Below are 10,011 nucleotides of genomic sequence, written 5' to 3' on the forward strand. Positions count from 1 at the left end.
AACCTACAGATTGTGACCAGTACTCTTGATGAAGTTAACGATCACTTTATATAGACGAACGTCTTTAGTACACAAAAGAGAAGAAGCTGATTGAGGAAGATGGTAGCCCATACTCAGCAATTTCTTCAAAAAGACCAACCGTTCACGGTCAAATTTGGGCCACATAAATAAGATGTGGTTGACATCAGCTTCCGACTCAGGAGCACACTCACATGCTGGTGAACTGTAAACGTTGATCCGATGTAGATGTTGTGGGAAAGAGGCATGATTGAAGCGGAGTCTTATGATGGTAGAAATCGTGGATCGGTCCAGATGTGTCCTCATGAACCACGGCTGTGAAGGAATCCGAGGTTGTAGCACTGCGTAATAACCGCCTTTTGTCTGTTCAGAAACGTTCCACATTTTCTGCCATTGTTGTCTTGCGTGATCCTTGACTGCACGAAAGTAGTCTGTATAAGGAACGGACAATTGTTCTTATACAGGGTGTTCTTCCCCCATGAACCATGGACCTTGCTGTTGGTGGGGAGGCTTGCGTGCCTCAGCGATACAGATGGCCGTACCGTAGGTGCAACCACAACGGAGGGGTATCTGTTGAGAGGCCAGACAAACATGTGGTTCCTGAAGAGGGGCAGCAGCCTTTTCAGTAGTTGCAGGGGCAACAGTCTGGATGATTGACTGATTTGGCCTTGTAACATTAACCAAAACGGCCTTGCTGTGCTGGTACTGCGAACGGCTGAAAGCAAGGGGAAACTACAGCCGTAATTTTTCCCGAGGACATGCAGCTTTACTGTATGATTAAATGATGATGGAGTCCTCTTGGGTAAAATATTCCGGAGGTAAAATAGTCCCCCATTCGGATCTCCGGGCGGGGACTACTCAAGAGGACGTCGTTATCAGGAGAAAGAAAACTGGCATTCTACGGATCGGAGCGTGGAATGTCAGATCCCTTAATCGGGCAGGTAGGTTAGAAAATTTAAAAAGGGAAATGGATAGGTTAAAGTTAGATATAGTGGGAATTAGTGAAGTTCGGTGGCAGGAGGAACAAGACTTTTGGTCAGGCGATTACAGGGTTATAAATACAAAATCAAATAGGGATAATGCAGGAGTAGGTTTAATAATGAATAAAAAAATAGGAGTCCGGGTTAGCTACTACAAACAACATAGTGAACGAATTATTGTGGCCAAGATAGACACAAAGCCCATGCCTACTACAGTAGTACAAGTTTATATGCCAACTAGCTCTGCAGATGATGAAGAAATTGATGAAATGTATGATGAGATAAAAGAAATTATTCAGGTAGTGAAGGGAGACGAAAATTTAATAGTCATGGGTGACTGGAATTCGTCAGTAGGAAAAGGGAGAGAAGGAAACATAGTAGGTGAATATGGATTGGGGGGAAGAAATGAAAGAGGAAGCCGCCTTGTAGAATTTTGCACAGAGCATAACTTAATCATAGCTAACACTTGGTTCAAGAATCATAAAAGAAGGTTGTATACCTGGAAGAATCCTGGAGATACTAAAATGTATCAGATAGATTATATAATGGTAAGACAGAGATTTAGGAACCAGGTTTTAAATTGTAAGACATTTCCAGGGGCAGATGTGGATTCTGACCACAATCTGTTGGTTATGAACCGCAGATTGAAACTGAAGAAACTGCAAAAAGGTGGGAATTTAAGGAGATGGGACCTGGATAAACTGAAAGAACCAGAGGTTGTAGAGAATTTCAGGGAGAGCATAAGGGAACAATTGACAGGAATGGGGGAGAGAAATACAGTAGAAGAAGAATGGGTAGCTCTGAGGGATGAAGCAGTGAAGGCAGCAGAGGATCAAGTAGGTAAAAAGACGAGGGCTAGTAGAAATCCTTGGGTAACAGAAGAAATATTGAATTTAATTGATGAAAGGAGAAAATATAAAAATGCAGTGAATGAAGCAGGCAAAAGGGAATACAAACGTCTCAAAAATGAGATCGACAGAAAGTGCAAAATGGCTAAGCAGGGATGGCTAGAGGACAAATGTAAGGATGTAGAGGCTTGTCTCACTAGGGGTAAGATAGATACTGCCTACAGGAAAATTAAAGAGACCTTTGGAGAGAAGAGAACCACTTGTATGAATATCAAGAGCTCAGATGGCAACCCAGTTCTAAGCAAAGAAGGGAAGGCAGAAAGGTGGAAGGAGTATATAGAGGGTTTATACAAGGGCGATGTACTTGAGGACAATATTATGGAAATGGAAGAGGATGTAGATGAAGATGAAATGGGAGATAAGATACTGCGTGAAGAGTTTGACGGAGCACTGAAAGACCTGAGTCGAAACAAGGCCCTGGGAGTAGACAACATTCCATTAGAACTACTGATGGCCTTGGGAGAGCCAGTCATGACAAAACTCTACCATCTGGTGAGCAAGATGTATGAGACAGGCGAAATACCCACAGACTTCAAGAAGAATATAATAATTCCAATACCAAAGAAAACAGGTGTTGACAGATGTGAAAATTACCGAACTATCAGTTTAATAAGTCACAGCTGCAAAATACTAACACGAATTCTTTACAGACGAATGGAAAAACTGGTAGAAGCGGACCTCGGGGAAGATCAGTTTGGATTCCGTAGAAATGTTGGAACACGTGAGGCAATACTAACCTTACGACTTATCTTAGAAGAAAGATTAAGGAAAGGCAAACCTACGTTTCTAGCATTTGTAGACTTAGAGAAAGCTTTTGACAACGTTAACTGGAATACTCTCTTTCAAATTCTGAAGGTGGTAGGGGTAAAATACAGGGAGCGAAAGGCTATTTACAATTTGTACAGAAACCAGGTGGCAGTTATAAGAGTCGAGGGGCATGAAAGGGAAGCAGTGGTTGGGAAAGGAGTGAGACAGGGTTGTAGCCTCTCCCCGATGTTATTCAATCTGTATATTGAGCAAGCAGTAAAGGAAACAAAAGAAAAATTCGGAGTAGGCATTAAAATTCATGGAGAAGAAGTAAAAACTTTGAGGTTTGCCGATGACATTGTAATTCTGTCAGAGACACCAAAGGACTTGGGAGAGCAGTTGAACGGAATGGACAGTGTCTTGAAAGGAGGATATAAGATGAACATCAACAAAAGCAAAACGAGGATAATGGAATGTAGTCAAATTAAATCGGGTGATGCTGAGGGGATTAGATTAGGAAATGAGACACTTAAAGTAGTAAAGGAGTTTTGCTATTTGGGGAGTAAAATAACTGATGATGGTCGAAGTAGAGAGGATATAAAATGTAGACTGGCAATGGCAAGGAAATCGTTTCTGAAGAAGAGAAATTTGTTAACATCGAGTATAGATTTAAGTGTCAGGAAGTCGTTTCTGAAAGTATTTGTATGGAGTGTAGCCATGTATGGAAGTGAAACATGGACGATAACCAGTTTGGACAAGAAGAGAATAGAAGCTTTTGAAATGTGGTGCTACAGAAGAATGCTGAAGATAAGGTGGGTAGATCACGTAACTAATGAGGAGGTATTGAATAGGATTGGGGAGAAGAGAAGTTTGTGGCACAACTTGACTAGAAGAAGGGATCGGTTGGTAGGACATATTTTGAGGCATCAAGGGATCACAAATTTAGCATTGGAGGGCAGCGTGGAGGGTAAAAATCGTAGAGGGAGACCAAGAGATCAATACACTAAGCAGATTCAGAAGGATGTAGGTTGCAGTAGGTACTGGGAGATGAAGAAGCTTGCACAGGATAGAGTAGCATGGAGAGCTGCATCTAACCAGTCTCAGGACTGAAGACCACAACAACAACAACAACAACAGGGTGTTACAAAAAGGTACGGCCAAACTTTCAGGAAACATTCCTCACACACAAATAAAGAAAAAATATTATGTGGACATGTGTCCGGAAACGCTTGATTTCCATGTTAGACCTCATTTTAGTTTCGTCAGTATGTACTGTACTTCCTCGATTCACCGCCACGATTTCATACGGGATACTCTACCTGTGCTGCTAGAACATGTGCCTTTACAACTACGACACAACATGTGGTTCATGCACGATGGAGCTCCTGCACATTTCAGTCGAAGTGTTCGTACGCTTCTCAACAACAGATTCGGTGACCGATGGATTGGTAGAGGCGGACCAATTCCATGGCCTCCATGCTCTCCTGACCTCAACCCTCTTGACTTTCATTTATGCGGGCATTTGAAAGCTCTTGTCTACGCAACCCTGGTACCAAACGTAGAGACTCTTCGTGCTCGTATTGTGGACGGCTGTGATACAATACGCCATTCTCTAGGGCTGCATCAGCGCATCAGGGATTCCATGCGACGGAGGGTGGGTGCCGGCCGAAGTGGCCGCGCGGTTCTGGCGCTGCAGTCTGGAACCGCGAGACTGCTACGGTCGCAGGTTCGAATCCTGCCTCGGGCATGGATGTGTGTGATGTCCTTAGGTTAGTTAGGTTTAACCAGTTCTAAGTTCTAGGGGACTAATGACCTCAGCAGTTGAGTCCCATAGTGCTCAGAGCCATTTGAACCATTTGAACCATTTGGAGGGTGGGTGCATGCATGTATCCTCGCTAACGGAGGACATTTTGAACATTTCCTGTAACAAAGTGTTTGAAGTCACGCTGGTACGTTCTGTTGCTGTGTGTTTCCATTCCATGATTAATGTGATTTGAAGAGAAGTAATAAAATGAGCTCTGACATGGAAAGTAAGCGTTTCCGGACACATGTCCACATAACATATTTTCTTTCTTTGTGTGTGAGGAATGTTTCCTGAAAGTTTGGCCGTACCTTTTTGTAACACCCTGTATAAGCGTTGCCGATCGCAGTGCCGTATTCTGCCTGTTTACAAACATCTGTATTTGAATACGCGTGCATATACCAGTTTCTTTGGCCATTCAATGTACGTCGGAGAGAGAAAGCAAGATGGTCTGAACCTCTGCTGGGAATCACGGAAGTAGTGGTGGTGGGGCGCTTCATCTGAAAGAGCAATTGCCCTGACTTCAAACTATAAAGTATTGCCGAAATGCCCTCACCACTGCAATAACTTCAAAATACAGAGGTGACCAAAACAGTTTTTTTTAATTTATTGAGTATTTTCATGGAACCAGAAAAAATTCATATTATTGAGTTTTTCGAATTATTGAGTGTCAAATTATAGAGGGTTGGTTGTCGCTGCTTAGCGTGAGGAGTCACAGAAACGAAAAGTTCTGTCTGCATCGTCCCAACGTTGGCGAAATCGGCTGTAAAATCTCTCGTGTCTCTTTGAGTATAAATCCAATTAGAACGGTCGGCCATTGGGAAGACGGACGTGCTGATAAACGCCGCGGACGGGTGAGCGACCCCATCAGTCGCGGGGGGGGGGGGGGGGGCGCTCGTGATAAAAATCGTTCGTAGCTCGGCTGGCTCGTCCGAAAACGTGTCTAATGACGCGGCTGGGAAAAACACGAGCCCCATTTATTGTGGTTATAAAAAAAATTTCGGCTCTATAAAACGATGTGGCCATCAGAAGTTGTAAACAGGGACATGGCCAGCGGGGAGCATAAAAACTCGTGTCGCGCCGATAGTAAGTGGGGCGGATGGGGAGACGAGAGGGGGTGTATGTAAAAGAGTGGAGGGATGAGGGGTGGCGGGCACCTTTTATGTCCGATGACCACAAAGGACTACCTAGGGATCGCGGTTCCAGGCTGTTGCATATCGTACGGTTTTCGGAAATGGCTGCTGACGGGACGATAGCGGACAAACAGAATTACGAGGCTGTACCACAGGGAACGAAAGGTTTATTTCTGCAGTAGGGAAAGTGGCCATTGCGTAATTTTTACTCTGACCAGCGGTACTGCCTGGCGAGAAGCGGTTGTACTAGGCCCGATACACATCGTCGCTGTTGTCACCGAGCTTGAGCGAAGAAGCTCGTTCAGTTATTTTTTTAGTAAATTCTCAGAGTTTCGGAGATCAGGTAAGTCATGTATTTTACTCTTGAAACTTCCTGGCAGATTAAAACTGTGTGCCGGACCGAGACTCGAACTCGGGACCTTTGCCTTTCGCGGGCAAGTGCTCTACCAACTGAGCTATCCAAGCACGACTCACGCCCCGTCCTCACAGCTTTACTACTGCCAGTACCTCGTCTCCTACCTTCTATTTTACTCTTGTTACCTCACTCACAGGTTGTGTGATACTTCCTTCCAGTACCAGTGTTCAGATTACATCTTTTGGCCTACAAATGTAGATCCTTGGCGCTGCTGCTACGGTCGCAGGTTCGAATCCTGCCTCGGGCATGGATGTGTGTGATATCCTTAGGTTAGTTAGGTTTAAGTAGTTCTAAGTCTATTGTCCCATAGTGTTTAGAGCCATTTGAACCATTTTGTAGATCATCGTTATTTCTTTCGGTCTGATAGTTTAGTCTAATGCCGAGACGGCGTCCGATCGGGAAAAGTGGCCACGCTACTCCTAGGGAGAAAGATCCCAGATGTCCACCAAAATTAATAGTCAGTTACACTTCCCTAGTACTCCAGATCGGACTGACTTCTAAACCCGAATGTACAAATTTATCACCTGACATTCCTTCCCTTCGCGATGATTTTGAATCAGTTAATTCGTATTATTTAAAACCTCCACCTCTTTTGCTATATTTAGCGTCATGAAAAACTGAAAAATGAAAAAATGAAAGCGCTGTCGGGCGTGGTCGGCACTTGGATGGGTGACCATCCAGGCCGCCATGCGCTGTTGCCATTTTTCGGGGTGCACTCAGCCTCGTGATGCCAATTGCGGAGCTACTCGACCCAATAGTTCAGGCTTCGGTAAAGAATACCGTCATAACGGCAGGGAGAGCGATGTCGTGACCCCACGCCACTCCTTTGAGGATGACACGGCTGTCGGATGGTCCCGGTAGGCCACTCGTGGCCTGAAGACGGAGTACTACAGGAGACAGTCATTAACGCAATGCTGTTGTTATGGTCGTCAGTCCAGAGACTAGTTTGATGCAGCTCTCCATGCTACTCTATCCTGAGCGAGCCTCTTCGTCTCTGAGTAACTACTGCAACCTACATCCTTCTGAATCTTTTTATTGTATTCATATCTTTGTCTTTTTCTCTGATTTTTAACTCCCCTCCACTCCCTCCACCCCCCCACCCCACGTTTGGCTAAACTGGTGACCCCTTCATGTCTCAAAATGTGCCCTACCTGCCTGTACCCTTTTCTAGTAGGTTTGTACCACAAATTACTTTTCTCCCCAATTCTATTCAGTACTTCCTCATTAGCTACGTGATCTACCCATCTAATCTTCAGCGTTCTTCTGTGGCACCACACTTTAAAACCTCTTTTCTCTTCTTGTCCAAACTACTTATCGTCCACGTTTCACTTACATACATGGCTACACTCCAAACAAATACTTTCAGAAACGACTTCCTGACACTTAAATCCGTAATCGACGTTAGCAAATTTCTCATCTTCAGAAGCACTTTTCTTGCCATTGCCGGTCTACATTTTATATCCTCTCTACTTCCACCATCATGAGTTATTTTGCTCCCCTAATAGCAAAACTCCTTTACTACTTTTAGTGTCTCATTTCCTAATCTAATTCCCTCAGCATCACCCGGCATAATTCGACTACATTCCATTACCCTCGTTTTGCTTTTGTTGACGTTTATCTTATATCCTCCTTTCAAGACACTGTCCATTCTGGTCAGCTGCTCTTCCAGGTCCTTTGCTATCTCTGACAGAATTACAGTGTCATCGGCGAACTTCAAATTCTTCGCAAATGGCAGTCTAATTATCTGCACTCTCACACTTCTCTCTCTCTCTCTCTCTCTCTCTCTCTCTCTCTCTCTCTCTCTCTCTCTCTCTCTCACACACACACACACACACACACACACACACACACACACACACGCAGCATCTGAGAACGACAGTCAGCAGTCAACACGGAACCTTCCTCTCCACATTCACAGATTGGTGTGTTACTACATGCTATTCGATTGAGAAGTTCGGGATATGAACTGTAGTCTGTGAAAACGTGCACCATGCCTCGAGTTGGGACGATGTCGTGCAGTTTGTACCTGTCCCTGATGCTTGGGCATATGCTGTAAACACGCCTTGCAGTGTTCCTAGTGTCCCAGTCAGACTGCCAGTAATCTGACCTACAGGGTCGTAAATCTCTTTCATCAGTACTCGCAATTCCTGCGATTTCATACACACTGACATATAGCTAACGCACCAACAGTACCGCGCTGACTTGTAACGTACTACGGTACCCATCAGATATATCCCGAGAATTACGAGAAATTCCTCTACAGGCGTAGTGCGAAAGATACCGGTGAATCTCAGAAATACGCTCCGCTGGATTCGCGGCGGTACTGTTTTGTAGCTGACTAATCTAAGGCGATGCGCCCAAGCCCTGGAAGCGAAACCCACAATGGCGCTGAAGAGAACTTCGTGATACGATCGCACGACATGCAGCGGTAATTTACAGTCAGCAGTACCAGCAGGGGCAGTCTCATGCGCATTGGCCGCTTTCTGACTAATGGATATTATGTGTTCTAGAAAGTTACTTTCCTCGTTTAGAAGAATGAATAAAAATCTACAAACCGTGCTGCGTTTTACAGGTATTCCGTCCACCCTCAGGGAAGGATTTCTGGCGAGAGAAAACCTTCCCTTCAGAAGTATGTGTGTAGTTTTATGAACAGCTGTAATCAGTTCGTTGGTCTAGCACCACTGCTGCATCTGAGCAAGCACATTATTCGCCTTTTCTTCCATCCTCGCCATGGAGTCAGCAGAGACAGCTACTACAATGTCATCTGCTTGTGCGACAACACCTTCAATAGCGTAAACTCTAGGACTGCCAGGAAACAAAAATACAAGTGGAGGAGGAGGAGATTAGTGTTTAACGTCCCGTCGACAACGAGGTCATTAGAGACGGAGCGCAAGCTCGGGTGAGGGAAGGATGGAGAAGGAAATCGGCCGTGCCCTTTCAAAGGAACCATCCTGGCATTTGCCTGAAGCGATTTAGGGAAATCACGGAAAACCTAAATCAGGATGGCCAGAGACGGGATTGAACCGTCGTCCTCCCGAATGCGAGTCCAGTGTGCTAACCACTGCGCCACCTCGCTCGGTCAAAAATACAAGTGTGGATAATGTGAAGTAATGTATCAACATTAGATTTAGAAGTAGGTGTAGTTGTAGTTAGTTGTCAAACCTAGAGTTCTTCCGACGTATCCAGTAACGTCATTGGTAATATAAGATACAAGTTATTCACTTGTGACTAGAGTTAATCCCTCTGTTTTTATTTTTTATTTTTTAATTGTTTCTTATTTTTCAAATGTTCTGTTTTATTTCTACGTTAATATTAACAATGGTTGCTGTTAACATGATTTACTGTTACATGCATAACAGAAAACATTGTACGTCATCATGATTAACGAATATGTACGACCTGTTTTAGAGTTTCCAGATAATAGGTCCAAAATTCGAAATAATATACTGAATATGAAAAGCATTCTAATAATTAGCCGATTATCCATAAATAGAACACAATTAAAACCGACTCTGAGGAATAAAATAAAACACATATAGTTCTATATGTACAATTCTTGCTTAAAATTGTATATTAGTGGAAAGAATATATATGAAAAAAACATTTGTCTAATCGTTAAAGTCACTGAAAACGAAACCTCACATTCTCACAGCATATTCTTTCTTGCAGTCGGCTTCAACCGAAAATCTGTACATCGTTGTTGAAAAACATACGTACACTCCTGGAAATGGAAAAAAGAACACATTGACACCGGTGTGTCAGACCCACCATACTTGCTCCGGACACTGCGAGAGGGCTGTACAAGCAATGATCACACGCACGGCACAGCGGACACACCAGGAACCGCGGTGTTGGCCGTCGAATGGCGCTAGCTGCGCAGCATTTGTGCACCGCCGCCGTCAGTGTCAGCCAGTTTGCCGTGGCATACGGAGCTCCATCGCAGTCTTTAACACTGGTAGCATGCCGCGACAGCGTGGACGTGAACCGTATGTGCAGTTGACGGACTTTG

The 10,011-nt window shown here is 44.3% G+C and overlaps 1 non-coding gene across 1 annotated transcript; it reads right to left on the minus strand.

Moving 5' to 3' along the window:
• Nucleotides 1–5,978: 5,978 nt before the first annotated feature.
• On the minus strand, nucleotides 5,979–6,053 carry Trnas-cga (transfer RNA serine (anticodon CGA)). The gene has a single exon. It is a non-coding gene; the product is annotated as a tRNA-Ser (tRNA).
• Nucleotides 6,054–10,011: the final 3,958 nt, after the last annotated feature.

This window comes from Schistocerca nitens, chromosome 12 (genome assembly GCF_023898315.1).
Source record: "Schistocerca nitens isolate TAMUIC-IGC-003100 chromosome 12, iqSchNite1.1, whole genome shotgun sequence".
Classification (NCBI taxonomy): domain Eukaryota; kingdom Metazoa; phylum Arthropoda; class Insecta; order Orthoptera; family Acrididae; genus Schistocerca; species Schistocerca nitens.